Here is a 12,671-nt window from a genome sequence, read left to right on the forward strand (position 1 = left end):
CACAATGCCGCCTTAAGTACAAGAATAGAGACTCTTCTTACTGTCGGTGATTTGAGCATTCCCTGTGAGACCAGTATTAGTTTCCGATACACCACTGCAGGTTCAATGTATTCCTTGGACCTTCACATTGACGATGAAACGCAGAAATCGCATTGGAATTAATTACAAAAGGCGCAATGCCGCCTTAAGTACAAGAATAGAGACTCTTCTTACAGTCGGTGCATTGGACATTCCCTGTGAGACCAGTATTAGTTTGTGATACACCACTGCAGGTTCAATTTATTCCTTGCACCATTACATTGACGATGAAACACAGAATTGGCATCGGAGTTAAATACAGATGGCACAATGTCGCCTTAAGTACAAGAACAGAGACTCTTCTTACTGTCGGTGCCTTGAGCATTCCGTATGAGACCAGTATTAGTTTCCGATACACCACTGCAGGTTCAATGTATTCCTTGGACCTTCAAATTGACGATGAAACACAGAAATCACATCGGAATTAAATACAAAAGGCGCAATGCCGCCTTAAGTACAAGAATAGAGACTCTTCTTACAGTCGGTGTTTTGAGCATTCCCTGTGAGACAAGTATTAGTTTCCGATACACCACTGCAGGTTCAATGTATTCCTTGGACCTTCATAATGACGATGAAACACAGAAATCGCATCGGAATTAAATTGAAAAGGCGCAATGCCACCTTAAGCACATGAATAGAGACTCTTCTTACAGTCGGTGCTTTGAGCATTCCCTGTGAGACCAGTATTACTTTCTGATACACCACTGCAGGCTCAATGTATTCCTTGGACCTTCACATTGAAGATGAAACACAGAAATCGCATCGGAATTAAGTACAAAAGGCACAATGCCGTCATCAGTACAAGAATAAAGACTCTTCTTACAGTCGGTGCTCTGAGCATTCCCTGTGAGACCAGTATTAGTTTCCGATACACCACTGCACGTTCAATGTATTCCTTGGACATTCACATTGACGATGAAACCCAGAAATCGCATCGGAATTAAATACAAAAGTCGCAGTGCCACCTTAAGTACAAGAATAGAGACTCTTCTTACAGTCGATGTTTTGAGAATTCCCTGTGAGACCAGTATTAGTTTCCGATACACCACTGACGGTTCAATGTATTCCTTGGACCTTCACATTGACGATGAAACACAGAAATCGCATCGGAATTAAATACAAAAGACGCAATGCCGCCTTAAGTACAAGAATAGAGACTCTTCATACAGTCGGTGCTTTGAGCATTCCCTGTGAGACCAGTATTAGTTTCTGATACACCACTGCATGTTCAATGTATTCCTTGGACCTTCACATTGACGATGAAACACAGAAATCGCATCGGAATTAATTACAAAAGGCACAATGCCGTCATAAGTACAAGAATAGAGACTCTTCTTACAGTCGGTGCTTTGAGCATTCCCTGTGAGACCAGTATTAGTTTCCGATACACCACTGCAGGTTCAATGTATTCCTTGGACCATCACATTGACGATGAAACACAGAAATCGCATCGGAATTAAATACAAAAGGTGCAATGCCGCCTTAAGTACAAGAATAGAGACTCTTCTTACAGTCGGTGCTTTGAGCATTCCCTGTGAGACCAGTATTAGTTTCCGATACACCACTGCAGGTTCAATGCATTCCTTGGACCTTCACATTGACGATAAAACTCAGAAATCGCATCGGAATTAAATGCAAAAGGCGCAATGCCCCCTTAAGTACAAGAATAGAGACTCTTCGAACAGTCGGTGCTTGCAGCATTCCCTTTGAGACCAGTTTTAGTTTCTGATACACCACTGCAGGTTGAATGTATTCCTTGGACCTTCACATTGACGGTGAAACACAGAAATCGCATCGGAATTAAATACAAAAGGCAAACTGCCGCGTAAGTACAAGAATAGAGACTCTTCTTAGAGTCGGTGCTTTCAGCATTCCCTGTGAGACCAGTATTAGTTTCCGATACACCTCAGGAGGATCAATGTATTCCTAGGACCTGCACATTGACGATGAATCACAGAAATCGCATCGGAATTAAATACAAAAATCACAATGTCGCCTTAAATACAAGAATAGACACTCTTCTTACAGTCGGTGCTTTGAGCATTCCCTGTGATACCAGTATTAGTTTCCGATACACCACTGCAGGTTCAATGTATTCCTTGGACCTTCACATTGACGATGAAACACAGAACTCGCATCGGAATTAAATACAAATGGCACAATGCCGTCTTAAGTACAAGAATAGAGACTCTTCTTACAGTCGGTGCTTTCAGCATTCCCTGTGAGACCAGTATTAGTTTCCGATACACCACTGCAGGTTCAATGTATTCCTAGGACCTTCACATTGACGATGAAACACAGAAATCGCATCGGAATTAAATACAAAAGGCCCAATGTCGCCTTAAGTACAAGAATAGAAACTCTTCTTACAGTCGGTGCTTTGAGCATTCCCTGTGAGACCAGAATTAGTTTCCGATACACCACTCCAGGTTCAATGTATTCCTTGGACCTTCACATTGACGATGAAACACAGAAATCGCATCGGAATGAAATACAAAAGGCAAACTGCCGCGTAAGTACAAGAATAGAGACTCTTCTTACAGTCGGTGCTTTCAGTATTCCCTGTGAGACCAGTATTAGTTTCCGATACACCTCAGCAGGTTCAATGTATTCCTAGGACCTTCACATTGACGATGAAACACAGAAATCGCATCGGAATTAAATACAAAAGGCACAATGTCGCCTTAAGTACAAGAATAGAGACTCTTCTTACACTCGGTGCTTTGAGCATTCCCTGTGAGACCAGTATTTGATTCTGATACACCACTGCAGGTTCAATGTATTCCTTGGACCTTCACATTGACGATGAAACACAGATATCGAATCGGAATTAAATACAAAAGGCACAATGCCGTCTTAAGTACAAGAATAGAGACTCTTCTTACAGTCGGTGCTATGAGCATTCCCTGTGAGACCAGTATTAGCTTCCGATACACCACTGCAGGTTCAATGTATTCCTTGGGCCTTCACATTGACGATGAAACACAGAAATCGCATCGGAATTAAATACAAAGGGCGCAATGCCGCCTTAAGTACAACAATAGAGACTCTTCTTACAGTCTGTGCTTTGAGCATTATCTGTGAGACCAGTATTAGATTCCGATACACCACTGCAGGTTCAATGTATTCCTTGGACCTTCACATTGACGATGAAACACAGAAATCGCATCGGAATTAAATACAAAAGGCACAACGCCGTCTTAAGTACAAGAATCGAGACTCTTCTTACAGTCGGTGCTCTCAGCATTCCCTGTGAGACCAGTATTAGTTTCCGATACACCTCAGCAGGTTCAATGTATTCCTAGGACCTTCACATTGACGATGAAACACAGAAATCGCATCGGAATTAAATACAAAAGGTACAATGTCGCCTTAAGTACAAGAATAGACACTCTTCCTACAGTCGGTGCTTTGAGCATTCCCTGTGAGACCAGTATTAGTTTCCGATACACCACTGCAGGTTCAATGTATTCCTTGGACCTTCACATTGACGATGAAACACAGAAATCGCATCGGAATTAAATACAAAAGGCACAATGCAGCATTAAGTACAACAATAGAGACTCTTCTTACAGTCGGTGCTTTGAGCATTCCCTGTGAGACCAGAATTAGTTTCCGATACACCACCCCAGGTTCAATGTATTCCTTGGACCTTCACATTGACGACGAAACACAGAAATCGCATCGGAATTAAATACAAATCGCACAATGACGCCTTAAGTAAAAGAATTGTGACTCTTCTTACAGTAGGTACTTTGAGCATTCCCTGTGAGGCCAGTATTACTTTCCGATACACCACTGCAGGTTCAATGTATTCCTTCGACCTTCACATTGACGATGAAACACAGAAATCGCATCTGAATTAAATACAAAACGCACAATGCCACCTTAAGTTCAAGAATAGAAGCTCTTCTTACAGTCGGTGCTTTGAGCATTCCCTGTGAGACCAGTATTAGTTTCCGATACACCACTGCAGGTTCAATGTATTCCTAGGACCTTCACATTGGCGAAGAAACACAGAAATCGCATCGGAGTTAAATACAAAAGGCACAATGCCGTCTTAAGTACAAGAACAGAGACTCTTCTTACAGTCGGTGCGATGAGCATTCCCTTTGAGACCAGTATTAGTTTCCGATACACCAGTGCAGGTTCAATGTATTCCTTGGACCTTCACATTGACGATGAAACACAGAAAACGCATCGGAATTAAATACAAAACGCCCAATGCCGCCTTAAGTACAAGCATAGAGACTCTTCTTACAGTCGGTGATTTGAGCATTCCCTGTGAGACCAGAATTAGTTTCCGATACACCACTCCAGGTTCAATGTATTCCTTGGACCTTCACATTGCCGATGAAACACAGAATTCGCATGGGAATTAAATTCGAAAGGCACTATGCCATCTGAAGTACAAGAATAAAGACTCTTCTTACAGTCGGTACTTTCAGCATTCCCTGTGAGCCCAGTATTAGTTTCCGATACACCTCAGCAGGTTGAATGTATTCGTAGTACCTTCACATTGACGATGAAACACAGAAATCGCATCGGAATTAAATACAAAAGGCGCAACGCCGCCTTAAGTACAAGAATAGAGACTCTTCTTACAGTCGGTGCTTTGAGCATTCCCTGTGAGACCAGAATTAGTTTCCGATACACCAGTCCAGGTTCAATGTATTCCTTGGACATTCACATTGACGATGTAACACAGAAATCGCATCGGAATGAAATACAAAAGGCAAACTGCCGCGTAAGTACAAGAATAGAGACTCTTCTTGCTGTCGGTGCTTTCAGCATTCCCTGTGAGACCAGTATTAGTTTCCGATACACCTCAGCAGGTTCAATGTATTACTAGGACCTTCACATTGACGATGAAACACAGAAATCGCATCGGAATTAAATACAAAAGGCACAATGTCGCCTTAAGTACAAGAATAGAGACTCTTCTTATTGTCGGTGCTTTGAGCATTCCCTGTGAGACCAGTATTAGTTTCCGATACACCACTGCAGGTTCAATGTATTCCTAGGACCTTCACATTGATGATGAAACACAGAAGTCGCATCGGAATTAAATACAAAAGGCACAATGTCGCCTTAAGTACAAGAATAGAGACTCTTCTTACAGTCGGTGCTTTGAGCATTCCCTGTGAGACCAGTATTAGTTTCCGATACACCACTCCAGGTTCAATGTATTCCTTGGACATTCACATTGACGATGAAACACAGAAATCGCATCGGAATGAAAAACAAAAGGCAAACTGCCGCGTAAGTACAAGAATAGAGACTCTTCTTACAGTCGGTGCTTTCAGCATTCCCTGTGAGACCAGTATTAGTTTCCGATACACCTCAGCAGGTTCAATGTATTCCTAGGACCTTCACATTGAGGATGAAACACAGAAATCGCATTGGAATTAAATACAAAAGGCACAATGACGCCTTAAGTACAAGAACTGAGACTCTTCTTACTGTCGGTGCTTTGAGCATTCCCTGTGAGACCAGTATTAGTTTCAGATACACCACTCCAGGTTCAATGTAATCCTTGGACATTCCCATTGACGATGAAACACAGAAATCGCTTCGGAATGAAATACAAAAGGCGAACTGGCGTGTAAGTACAAGAATAGAGACTCTTCTTACCGTCGGTGCCTTCAGCATTCCCTGTGAGACCAGTATTAGTTTCCGATACACCTCAGCAGGTTCAATGTATTCCTAGGACCTTCACATTGACGATGAAACACAGAAATCGCATCGGAATTAAATACAAAAGGCACAATGTCGCCTTAAGTACAAGAATAGAGACACTTCTTACAGTCGGTGCTTCGAGCATTCCCTGTGAGACTAGAATTAGTTTCCGATACACCACTCCAGGTTCAATGTATTCCTTGGACCTTCACATTGACGATGAAACACAGAAATCGCATCAGAATGAAATACAAAAGCAAACTGCCGCGTAAGTACAAGAATAGAGACTCTTCTTACAGTCGGTGCACTCAGCATTCCCTGTGAGACCAGTATTAGTTTCCGATACACCTCAGCAGGTTCAATGTATTCCTAGGACGTTCACATTGACGATGAAACACAGAAATCACATCGGAATTAAATACAAAAGGCACAATGTCGCCTTAAGTACAAGAATAGAGACTCTTCTTACAGTCGGTGCTTTGAGCATTCCCTGTGAGACCAGTATTAGTTTCCGATACACCACTGCAGGTTCAATGTATTCCTTGGACATACACATTGACGATGATACACAGAAATCACATCGGAATGAAATAAAAAAGGCAAACTGCCGCGTAAGTACAAGAATAGAGACTCTTATTACAGTCGGTGCTTTCAGCATTCCCTGTGAGTCCAGTATTAGAGTCCGATATACCTCAGCAGCTTCAATGTATTCCTAGGACCTTCACATTGACGATGAAACACAGAAATCGCATCGGAATTAAATACAAAAAGCGCAATGCCGCCTTAAATACAAGAGTAGAGACTCTTGTTACTGTCGGTGCTTTGAGCATTCCCTGTGAGACCAGAATTAGTTTCCGATACACCTCAGCAGGTTCAATGTATTCCTAGGACCTTCACATTGACGATGAAACACAGAAATCGCATCGGAATTAAATACAAAAGGCACAATGTCGCCTTAAGTACAAGAATAGTGACTCTTCTTACAGTCGGTGCTTTGAGCATTCCCTGTGAGACTAGAATTAGTTTCCGATACACCACTCCAGGTTCAATGTATTCCTTGGACCTTCACATTGACGATGAAACGCAGAAATCGCATCAGAATGAAATACAAAAGCAAACTGCCGCGTAAGTACAAGTATAGAGACTCTTCTTACAGTCGCTGCATTCAGCATTCCCTGTGAGACCAGTATTAGTTTCTGATACACCTCAGCAGGTTCAATGTATTCCTAGGACGTTCACATTGACGATGAAACACAGAAATCGCATCGGAATTAAATACAAAAGGCACAATGTCGCCTTAAGTACAAGAATAGAGACTCTTCTTACAGTCGGTGCTTTGAGCATTCCCTGTGAGACCAGTATTAGTTTCCGATACACCACTGCAGGTTCAATGTATTCCTTGGACATACACATTGACGATGATACACAGAAATCACATCGGAATGAAATAAAAAAGGCAAACTGCCGCGTAAGTACAAGAATAGAGACTCTTATTACAGTCGGTGCTTTCAGCATTCCCTGTGAGTCCAGTATTAGATTCCGATACACCTCAGCAGCTTCAATGTATTCCTAGGACCTTCACATTGACGATGAAACACAGAAATCGCATCGGAATTAAATACAAAAAGCGCAATGCCGCCTTAAATACAAGAGTAGAGACTCTTGTTACTGTCGGTGCTTTGAGCATTCCCTGTGAGACCAGAATTAGTTTCCGATACACCTCAGCAGGTTCAATGTATTCCTAGGACCTTCACATTGACGATGAAACACAGAACTCGCATCGGAATTAAATACAAATGGCACAATGCCGTCTTAAGTACAAGAATAGAGACTCTTCTTACAGTCGGTGCTTTCAGCATTCCCTGTGAGACCAGAATTAGTTTCCGATACACCACTCCAGGTTCAATGTATTCCTTGGACCTTCACATTGACGATGAAACACAGAAATCGCATCGGAATGAAATACAAAAGGCAAACTGTCGCGTAAGTACAAGAATAGAGACTCTTCTTACAGTCGGTGCTTTCAGTATTCCCTGTGAGACCAGTATTAGTTTCCGATACACCTCAGCAGGTTCAATGTATTCCTAGGACCTTCACATTGACGATGAAACACAGAAATCGCATCGGAATTAAATACAAAAGGCACAATGTCGCCTTAAGTACAAGAATAGAGACTCTTCTTACACTCGGTGCTTTGAGCATTCCCTGTGAGACAAGTATTTGATTCTGATACACCACTGCAGGTTCAATGTATTCCTTGGACCTTCACATTGACGATGAAACACAGATATCGAATCGGAATTAAATACAAAATGCACAATGCCGTCTTAAGTACAAGAATAGAGACTCTTCTTACAGTCGGTGCTATGAGCATTCCCTGTGAGACCAGTATTAGTTTCCGATACACCACTGCAGGTTCAATGTATTCCTTGGACCTTCACATTGACGATGAAACACAGAAATCGCATCGGAATTAAATACAAAAGGCGCAATGCCGCCTTAAGTACAACAATAGAGACTCTTCTTACAGTCGGTGCTTTGAGCATTATCTGTGAGACCAGTATTAGATTCCGATACACCACTGCAGGTTCAATGTATTCCTTGGACCTTCACATTGACGATGAAACACAGAAATCGCATCGGAATTAAATACAAAAGGCACAACGCCGTCTTAAGTACAAGAATCGAGACTCTTCTTACAGTCGGTGCTCTCAGCATTCCCTGTGAGACCAGTATTAGTTTCCGATACACCTCAGCAGGTTCAATGTATTCCTAGGACCTTCACATTGACGATGAAACACAGAAATCGCATCGGAATTAAATACAAAAGGCACAATGTCGCCTTAAGTACAAGAATAGACACTCTTCTTACAGTCGGTGCTTCGAGCATTCCCTGTGAGACCAGTATTAGTTTCCGATACACCACTGCAGGTTCAATGTATTCCTTGGACCTTCACATTGACGATGAAACACAGAAATCGCATCGGAATTAAATACAAAAGGCACAATGCAGCATTAAGTACAACAATAGAGACTCTTCTTGCAGTCGGTGCTTTGAGCATTCCCTGTGAGACCAGAATTAGTTTCCGATACACCACCCCAGGTTCAATGTATTCCTTGGACCTTCACATTGACGACGAAACACAGAAATCGCATCGGAATTAAATACAAATCGCACAATGACGCCTTAAGTAAAAGAATTGTGACTCTTCTTACAGTAGGTACTTTGAGCATTCCCTGTGAGGCCAGTATTACTTTCCGATACACCACTGCAGGTTCAATGTATTCCTTCGACCTTCACATTGACGATGAAACACAGAAATCGCATCTGAATTAAATACAAAAGGCAAAATGCCACCATAAGTACAAGAATAGAAACTCTTCTTACAGTCGGTGCTTTGAGCATTCCCTGTGAGACCAGTATTAGTTTCCGATACACCACTGCAGGTTCAATGTATTCCTAGGACCTTCACATTGACGAAGAAACACAGAAATCGCATCGGAGTTAAATACAAAAGGTACAATGCCGTCTTAAGTACAAGAACAGAGACTCTTCTTACAGTCGGTGCGATGAGCATTCCCTTTGAGACCAGTATTAGTTTCCGATACACCACTGCAGGTTCAATGTATTCCTTGGACCTTCACATTGACGATGAAACACAGAAAACGCATCGGAATTAAATACAAAACGCCCAATGCCGCCTTAAGTACAAGCATAGAGACTCTTCTTACAGTCGGTGATTTGAGCATTCCCTGTGAGACCAGTGTTAGTTTCCGATACACCACTCCAGGTTCAATGTACTCCTTGGACCTTCACATTGCCGATGAAACACAGAATTCGCATCGGAATTAAATTCGAAAGGCACTATGCCATCTTAAGTACAAGAATAAAGACTCTTCTTACAGTCGGTACTTTCAGCATTCCCTGTGAGCCCAGTATTAGTTTCCGATACACCACTCCAGGTTCAATGTATTCCTAGGACCTTCACATTGACGATGAAACACAGAAATCGCATCGGAATTAAATACAAAAGGCACAATGTCGCCTTAAGTACAAGAATAGAGACACTTCTTACAGTCGGTGCTTTGAGCATTCCCTGTGAGACTAGAATTAGTTTCCGATACACCACTCCAGGTTCAATGTATTCCTTGGACCTTCACATTGACGATGAAACACAGAAATCGCATCGGAATTAAAGACAAAAAGCGCAATGCCGCCTTAAATACAAGAGAAGAGACTCTTGTTACTGTCGGTGCTTTGAGCATTCCCTGTGAGACCAGAATTAGTTTCCGATACACCTCAGCAGGTTCAATGTATTCCTAGGACCTTCACATTGACGATGAAACACAGAACTCGCATCGGAATTAAATACAAATGGCACAATGCCGTCTTAAGTACAAGAATAGAGACTCTTCTTACAGTCGGTGCTTTCAGCATTCCCTGTGAGACCAGAATTAGTTTCCGATACACCACTCCAGGTTCAATGTATTCCTTGGACCTTCACATTGACGATGAAACACAGAAATCGCATCGGAATGAAATACAAAAGGCAAACTGCCGCGTAAGTACAAGAATAGAGACTCTTCTTGCAGTCGGTGCTTTCAGTATTCCCTGTGAGACCAGTATTAGTTTCCGATACACCTCAGCAGGTTCAATGTATTCCTAGGACCTTCACATTGACGATGAAACACAGAAATCGCATCGGAATTAAATACAAAAGGCACAATGTCGCCTTAAGTACAAGAATAGAGACTCTTCTTACACTCGGTGCTTTGAGCATTCCCTGTGAGACCAGTATTTGATTCTGATACACCACTGCAGGTTCAATGTATTCCTTGGACCTTCACATTGACGATGAAACACAGATATCGAATCGGAATTAAATACATAAGGCACAATGCCGTCTTAAGTACAAGAATAGAGACTCTTCTTACAGTCGGTGCTATGAGCATTCCCTGTGAGACCAGTATTAGTTTCCGATACACCACTGCAGGTTCAATGTATTCCTTGGACCTTCACATTGACGATGAAACACAGAAATCGCTTCGGAATGAAATACAAAAGGCGAACTGGCGTGTAAGTACAAGAATAGAGACTCTTCTTACCGTCGGTGCTTTCAGCATTCCCTGTGAGACCAGTATTAGTTTCCGATACACCTCAGCAGGTTCAATGTATTCCTAGGACCTTCACATTGACGATGAAACACAGAAATCGCATCGGAATTAAATACAAAAGGCACAATGTCGCCTTAAGTACAAGAATAGAGACACTTCTTACAGTCGGTGCTTTGAGCATTCCCTGTGAGACTAGAATTAGTTTCCGATACACCACTCCAGGTTCAATGTATTCCTTGGACCTTCACATTGACGATGAAACACAGAAATCGCATCAGAATGAAATACAAAAGCAAACTGCCGCGTAAGTACAAGAATAGAGACTCTTCTTACAGTCGGTGCACTCAGCATTCCCTGTGAGACCAGTATTAGTTTCCGATACACCTCAGCAGGTTCAATGTATTCCTAGGACGTCCACATTGACGATGAAACACAGAAATCGCATCGGAATTAAATACAAAAGGCACAATGTCGCCTTAAGTACAAGAATAGAGACTCTTCTTACGGTCGGTGCTTTGAGCATTCCCTGTGAGACCAGTATTAGTTTCCGATACACCACTGCAGGTTCAATGTATTCCTTGGACATACACAAAGACGATGATACACAGAAATCGCATCGGAATGAAATAAAAAAGGCAAACTGCCGCGTAAGTACAAGTATAGAGACTCTTATTACAGTCGGTGCTTTCAGCATTCCCTGTGAGTCCAGTATTAGAGTCCGATACACCTCAGCAGCTTCAATGTATTCCTAGGACCTTCACATTGACGATGAAACACAGAAATCGCATCGGAATTAAATACAAAAAGCGCAATGCCGCCTTAAATACAAGAGTAGAGACTCTTGTTACTGTCGGTGCTTTGAGCATTCCCTGTGAGACCAGAATTAGTTTCCGATACACCTCAGCAGGTTCAATGTATTCCTAGGACCTTCACATTGACGATGAAACACAGAAATCGCATCGGAATTAAATACAAAAGGCACAATGTCGCCTTAAGTACAAGAATAGTGATTCTTCTTACAGTCAGTGCTTTGAGCATTCCCTGTGAGACTAGAATTAGTTTCCGATACACCACTCCAGGTTCAATGTATTCCTTGGACCTTCACATTGACGATGAAACGCAGAAATCGCATCAGAATGAAATACAAAAGCAAACTGCCGCGTAAGTACAAGAATAGAGACTCTTCTTACAGTCGCTGCATTCAGCATTCCCTGTGAGACCAGTATTAGTTTCTGATACACCTCAGCAGGTTCAATGTATTCCTAGGACGTTCACATTGACGATGAAACACAGAAATCGCATCGGAATTAAATACAAAAGGCACAATGTCGCCTTAAGTACAAGAATAGAGACTCTTCTTACAGTCGGTGCTTTGAGCATTCCCTGTGAGACCAGTATTAGTTTCCGATACACCACTGCAGGTTCTATGTATTCCTTGGACATACACATTGACGATGATACACAGAAATCGCATCGGAATGAAATAAAAAAGGCAAACTGCCGCGTAAGTACAAGAATAGAGACTCTTATTACAGTCGGTGCTTTCAGCATTCCCTGTGAGTCCAGTATTAGATTCCGATACACCTCAGCAGCTTCAATGTATTCCTAGGACCTTCACATTGACGATGAAACACAGAAATCGCATCGGAATTAAATACAAAAAGCGCAATGCCGCCTTAAATACAAGAGTAGAGACTCTTGTAACTGTCGGTGCTTTGAGCATTCCCTGTGAGACCAGAATTAGTTTCCGATACACCTCAGCAGGTTCAATGTATTCCTAGGACCTTCACATTGACGAT

The sequence above is a fragment of the Schistocerca serialis genome, chromosome 3, assembly GCF_023864345.2.
Source record: "Schistocerca serialis cubense isolate TAMUIC-IGC-003099 chromosome 3, iqSchSeri2.2, whole genome shotgun sequence".
NCBI lineage: Eukaryota > Metazoa > Arthropoda > Insecta > Orthoptera > Acrididae > Schistocerca > Schistocerca serialis.